The sequence below is a fragment of the Meleagris gallopavo genome, chromosome 6 (assembly GCF_000146605.3).
Source record: "Meleagris gallopavo isolate NT-WF06-2002-E0010 breed Aviagen turkey brand Nicholas breeding stock chromosome 6, Turkey_5.1, whole genome shotgun sequence".
In the NCBI taxonomy this organism is placed as follows: domain Eukaryota; kingdom Metazoa; phylum Chordata; class Aves; order Galliformes; family Phasianidae; genus Meleagris; species Meleagris gallopavo.
In genome coordinates, this window is record NC_015016.2 from 15,037,625 (window position 1) to 15,044,546 (window position 6,922).

General features: G+C 41.0%; 1 long non-coding RNA gene across 1 annotated transcript; it reads right to left on the bottom strand.

The window, feature by feature from the left end:
* On the bottom strand, window positions 1–6,914 carry LOC109368143. Its single transcript, XR_004160077.1, has 2 exons — window positions 5,322–6,914; window positions 1–4,872 (listed from the first exon to the last, which is right to left on the bottom strand). It is a non-coding gene; the product is annotated as an uncharacterized LOC109368143 (long non-coding RNA).
* Between the last annotated feature and the right edge of the window lie 8 nt (window positions 6,915–6,922).

The window sequence follows — 6,922 nt, forward strand, 5'->3', positions numbered from 1 at the left end:
TTTTTTGCATTCCTGAAGTATGTGCTTCTGCAAATATACTTTTCCAAAAAGCCATACTTACTTGCAAACCAAATTATTTGGATTGAAAAACGTATTAATCTGTGGCCTATCTGCTCAGTGTAACAGATCTCCTCTATCAACTGCACTCACCATTTAAAGGTCAACTCCAATAATAGGTCATTTCAAGGGTTTCCCTACTTCCTACACTCCCTTCAAAGAAAAAGATCATGGTGCAGTGTTAGAGATGGTAGGCACTCTCAATCTTACAGAATAAGACCAGCAGGCTACCAGATTATAATGTTAAAGGAGAACTACAGTAATGTTTCTCAAATTGAGAAGCTTTGTTTCTCAGACAAAGTCTTCCAGTCCTCTGAATTTTGTTGCAGCATGTCATATTTTTCATGGAGAATAAAGACAAACATTTAAAAAGCTTTTTATTTTTTATCAGAAATTCATGCAGCAGTTTTATAGGTCAAGGAAGGCCTTATTCGTTAACCTGCAGATTCCAGCCTGATGTCTGGGTTTGTCAATACAAGAATCAGAAATGTTTTAAACAAAAGTAAATTTTTCAAATATTCCATAACAGGTTAGTGATTCAAAGGCTAAGTAGCTAAAACCAAATAAAAACAGTAAGGCTCCCATAGATGAGATAACTTAGGGTGCAAGTCACAGAATCATAGATTCATAAAATGAATCCATATAGGCTCATACAGTGATTTACCTGGAAAAGAACTTACAGATCATCTAATTTCAACCCCCCTGCTGTGGACAGGGTTGTCCCTCACTAAGTCAGACAGATCAGACTGTCCAGGGCCCCACCCAACCTGAGCTTGAATGCCTTTAGGGATGGGGCATCCACAGCTTCTCTGGGCACCGTCTTTGCTGAGATAGCTTAGCGTATGAGTCCAAAGTTATGAAAGACTAACCAGCCCAACAGCTCAGGTCAGCAAAGAATAAAGAGAGCTTCCAACAATGTGTATGCTTACTAGATAAGAAATTTGTGATACAAGAAATATACCAGAATTGGCAAAGTAGCAAGAAAATGGTCCCCAGTTCAGCGATTTCCAGAAGGAATTAATTTGACAAGGTCTTGAGTACAATAAAGAGTGAATTATCCCATTCTGGACGTTATCACACCTTTTCCTGGGACCCCAGCATCCACTGGAACAACTGACATCTCATCCAGAAAGCATCCCAACCAGACAGAGAAGCACCCAACTAACACCACGAGGGACAAAGTTTATACTTGAATGTTAGGCATAAATATCTGTTCTCCAGCTCCTTCCTTGTGGTTATTTCCAGTCACACAACTCCCCCACTATGACCCTGCCACAAATGCACAACAAATGAACATATAAAAGAAATAAATCAATCAAGATTGCACATTTCGTAACACAGTTGTGAGCATGTGAGCACACAAAAAACAACTGCAAAAAAATCTCCAACCAATACAGTACTATTTTCTTTTCCCCCACCACACACACACAGGGCTATTATTGCCATCATTAGCACCAACTAAGAACCAGAACAACTCAAAGGAACTGGCAAAGAAATATCCGTATTAAAAAAACTCAATGGGTAAAATGAAAGACATTTTGCTATTACAGTGAAATTCCTCTCAACACTTTGTTTTTCAATCACACTGTTCTTTCACTAAAATAAAAATGGAGAAAGGTTTTTAAGAGTGAATTTCTACTGAGACAGCACCTGAATGTTCCATACAAGCAGTTCCACGCACTGCTTATTGCCAATTCGCTGCACAGAGTTAACATCTTTGGCTGTGTAATGTTATAAAGTGAAAAGTGCTAACACAACTTGTCATTCTCGAGGCCAATTTATTCATCAAAATTAACACAAGCCCAAGCCTGCTGTCTTTATTCATATTTGGAATCACCAGCCACTTATGTATTGTCCCAGCAAAATTAGTACAGTGAAGGATTATTCAGGATCTAACCCTAGAGATAAAATTTTTTGTTTAGAGTGAAACACAAAGAATAAATATTCAAAATGAGTGATGAAAGATATGTTTGTTATTTCCATTTTAACTCTAGGGCAATGAGTAATTTCTGTAAGAATTTCTAAGTGTGATTTTTATCACTCAGCATTTTAAAATTGACTGTTGTGCATCCTCCATCAGAGGCTGGATTGGAAACAGTGAAAATTAAAAAGCTCCATTTCAAATATGTATGAGAAATGTTATTCCTTTAAGTTCTGCTATTATACACTTACAAGGTGCAAAAGGTAGCGTCAGAATTTCTGAACAGCTTTATATTGTTCTAGGATTTCACAAAACAAGTTTCTCTTCAAATCAGTTAAATAAAGTTTTGCTTTTCATTACATCTGGATTTTGTATCCATGCATTTGAATACCAAGAGTCTTTTGTTCAGTTCACTTCTTCCTCAGAAGTCATCTCCCTATTAATTTTTCATTTAATTTACAGAATGAGGGAGGGCAGACACCTAAGCTAATGTCCCCATATAATTATACAGTGCAAAAACTGGTGAGTCAAACTGGACTGCACTGCCTAATCTTGTCTCTGAAGCAACTCAAATTGCCCAGACTAACCTGCTGGCAGATGGGGCATCCTTAGCTCAAAGCTTGATTTTCAAGTCTACTTCTACCAGGCTGGATCAGCTAGTACAGAATAGTACACGGGCTGGGCTAATTTCTTGGCAGGAGTCACACGCTTGCTCACAACGTAGCAACTAAGCCATTCCAAAATTGATTTACAGCATATGAGAAAGAGCTCTGCACTCTTCGGCTTCTCCATTCTGATTCTTCCATATAACCTATAAATTCAATACTCGGAAATAAGAGTAACTGATCCTATCACAATCTATTACCATGTAGCCCAAACATGATTGAAATTAACAGAAGTCAAGTTAAAAAACAGGGGTCCCCTTCATTCCTCCAGAACATTCCGACATTGAAAACCAGATACATGCATGCCATACCATCATAAGATGGTAATTCTTATTTGAAAGCCATTCACCTCAGATGGGTACAGCTCAGTCAGGTAAGCCAGACGATAGTGAACATTTATGAGAAAATTTGCAGGGGTTTATACCCAAATTGGTAAAAACTGAAGTTCCCAAAAATGAAGATTCATTAAAAGGGCTTCACAGCCCATGCTGGGAGTAATTATGGTGCATGTGCTATTTGAGCATGTGTGAGCATTAACAACATTTTGACGAAGCATAAGGACAGAATCATATAACAACAAATGTCACTGGCATGCTGGAGGTCTTCAGTACTTACACTGGGACAAGCTTTGACTTTTAAGAGTGAACGCTGCATGTGTATATTCTTGTATTAGCACCAGAGACCGAAGTTCTTGCCATCCTGGATCAATTCAGGAGTACACTTACACACTAATGATCTAGCAGTTGTTTGAAAGTAAGTGGTTGGTTATCAGGGCAGTCGGAGAAAGACACCACTACTCATTACATCCATACATACCTCATGTGTAGACACTGAACTGCATGATATTTTTATTATTCTCCATATATGGTAAAAATGAAAAAAAAACAAAACCCAGTGACTTTAATGCAGGAAAACTAAAAGCTTATCTTTAAAAGTCACATCACATCACGAGGTATTACAATCTGTAGCACAGGTGGAAAGTAAATAAGGCTTGCTAAGTAACGGGCAAAATTGAAAACTAATACTATGAAAACAAAACAAACAAAAAAGGATTGCCCTCAGAGCATTTATTTTCATTCATAATCCTCACAAACCATGTTTTCTTGCATTCCTTCCTCCTCCGTTGGTTTGCCAAAGGGAAATGAGGCATAATATGATTACATGGACATTGCAGCCCAATCCCTGACTGCATGGAGTGAGGGAATAAAGGTAAACCTTTTGATACACCTTGACCTTATGTTGTCCTCATGCTAAACTGCTGCTGCCACTAACTTTCTATGCTGATTCTGCTGTTCATGCTGCTTCTTGCTAAGCCAACACATCCAAAGCAGCCTCAGGAAGGAGTCTAATCAAGGTCTACACTTCTATTCTGCAGAAAATTCTCCAGCCACAACCTGCAGCTTCACTGTTGCACTGCTGGAGCAATCCTCAGAACACAGCACTAATCAATCACTTTGTCATCCTCCTTTGTGGAAAAGGGACAGCAAAGCAATCTTCCAGCAGTTTCTCCTCCTTCCCTTTCACCTCCCCACTGCACCTTAGAAGTAGCAAACACAGCAGATCGTGCACAGTGTATTTTCTTTTTCCCTGAAGTCTCTCTCCTGTATGACCATCATGGTAGTGGGCCCATTTGCAATCAGATTTGACAACCCTGAAAAGTTATAAACAAAACATTCTTCTTCTTGTCTACAAGGAGTTCTCAAGAATCACAATAAAATATAGGCTGTCTCAGAAGATGTGTCAATGCTATTTAATTCCTCTGTGAAAGGAAAAATACCTATCAAAACATAGGATATATGTGCATACTTGTACTCTCCAGTCCCTGGTTTTTTTTGTTTTCTTTTTTTTTTTTGCAAGTTTATAGAGCTGGATTTTTACTCATAATTTCTGCTTTGCTGACTTCCAGAAGTGCATATCAGTGCATTCCTTTCCATACTTGGACTGCTCATCACACTGCTCAGTTTGGGACCACACATGGCATGTGGGAAAAAAGTCTGAACTGGAAAAAAGGTGGTACTTTTTAGGGAAAAACTAAACATAGCACAATGCCACAACTCCATCTTACACTACTGCACCTACCTGCAAAGATATTCTTTCCTCTACTTGCTCTTTACTCTGCCCTCACAAAGTTCCACTTTCTCATTTCATGGTGTTGTCCAACATGCTGCACATACAAAATCCCATGTCCTGTAGGTAATCACTGTTTGCAGAAACAGTCTCTGGATGAAGCTTTGTGACAGGAAGGAGATCAGCTTAGACAGTCCTTTCTTGATTTAACCCACGAAATTTGCCTCAGAATCATAGAATCACGTAATAGCTGGGATTGGGAGGGACCTTAAAGATCACCCAGTTCCAATTCCCTGCATGGGCAGGTCTACCTTCAGTCAAGGCTTCAATCTAACAAGATTATTTGAACAATTTCCATTGAGTAAAATGCCCCTTTCAAACATTTTTTTTTTTAATAAAAGCACCATTCACTGACCTATCCAACACAGACAAGAGACCCACCACAACTTACTGGAGAACATCAGGTGGAAATTAAAGAGCAATTTTTTCATTATGAACAAATGATCTGTATTTTCTAACAAGCAAAGTGCCATATAAACATTTTATATGGTATTTTACCTTCAAGTACAAAAATAATAATAAAAAAAAAAATGAAGAGCCAATTTACCAACCTTTCAAACTAAAAACTCAGAAGTTGCCATTCCCCGGTTTGATCTGATCCATACAATCAAGTGAGCAAAGCCTTAGAAACAGACAAAAATTAGGCTTAGAGAAGCCAATGACAAAGAATAGCTGAAATGTTTGAACTAAAGCGGCACAAACATTTGTGGCAACAAAGACTTGCTCAAACTACTTATTGCCAAATCTACAGGTTTGCAAAGAGTTGCAGCATCCGTAACGTTTTTGCCTTCATCTGCATGTTTTCTATTTCAGCATGGTCTGATGACTGGACATTTGTTTGGAAACCACTACGAAGTATTCTAAAGCAATCTGTATGGCTATAGCAAAGCATAGTTTTTCAGAAAAAGCAGCTGCTGTATTTTCTGGAAAAACACACAATCCATTTTTAAGACTTGACCCCTGGCTCCTTCATCTCAGTGCTTCCAGTGACTTCATTGAAGCCTCAGTACTGGAAGAGCACACAACGGCTGTGATTCCACAGCTGTAAGCTATTCAGGCTGCTTTTCAGTCACATAAAGCAGAGCGCCCTCCCCTCGGCTACGTTGTTTTATATATCTGAAAGACAATTTTGAGAAATTATCACTAAACTGCTACGAAGTTTCATAGTTCCAGCTTTGTTACTGAACAGCTTCAAGACTCAGCATCTTCGTGCCACATCTCTTCTCCCACTGCAAGAAAACAAGAGCATATATGAACGACAGCAAAACTGAAGCCAAGTGAGCTATTGAGAAACTTAGTATTCTCTTATTTCTGGGAGTTACAGTGTAATTCTAAACTGCAGCATTCGGCATGTCTCCTGAGCTTCCTTGCTGAAATATTACGATGGAAATTGCACAGCATCTGTGTTGCTTTTGGAAAGCATCACCTCACATCTGCTGTCTCTAGTGCAGAGCTTAAGTTCAGCGTAAAAAGGTACATTGTAAGAGGCAATAGGAGCCTGACAGAGGTAATTTACGGGCTCGCCCAGCTCTGCTGACCAGACTGGCTCCGTTCTGCAGAGCTCCTGAACTGAAGCACGGCTCATAACACCGTCCCGCCCGTGGCTCTCCGTGTCCCAAGCAGAGCACAGGACAGGTTTTCCACTCGCTGGGCGCCGTTCGGTCTCCCAGCACCTTACAGCAGGGAGCCGGCCGTTCTAAACGAGCGCTCAGGGAACCGCGCGCTGCTCTGGGAGAAGTTCTGGCCAAATATGTATACGATTGATTTCACAGCCTGGAACTGCCAAACACAGCAGCCCGCTGCCACGTCCTCAGCAGTTCCGTGTCACGTCCGAGCGCCGTCGCTCCCCTCAGGTGGGCTGGGGGCGAAAAGAACACTTCTGCAAATTGCCGCAATGATTACACAGTGAACGCGTTTATCGCCTCGTTATTGCCCATTTCCTCCTCGCCGGGAGATCTGCGCGTCCATTTACATGGGGAGGAGAAAGGGGCGGCGGAGGATCCTGCCGGCAGAGGCAGCAAACTTCGGGCAGCGCTATCCCTCCCGCCCCGCTCCTCCGGCCCCAGCGCGGCGCGTTCCCGCGCTCGCAGTCATTACGGCCGCAGCGGGAGCTCCACGCGAGCGCGAAGCGCAACAGCGCCGCAATTAACAA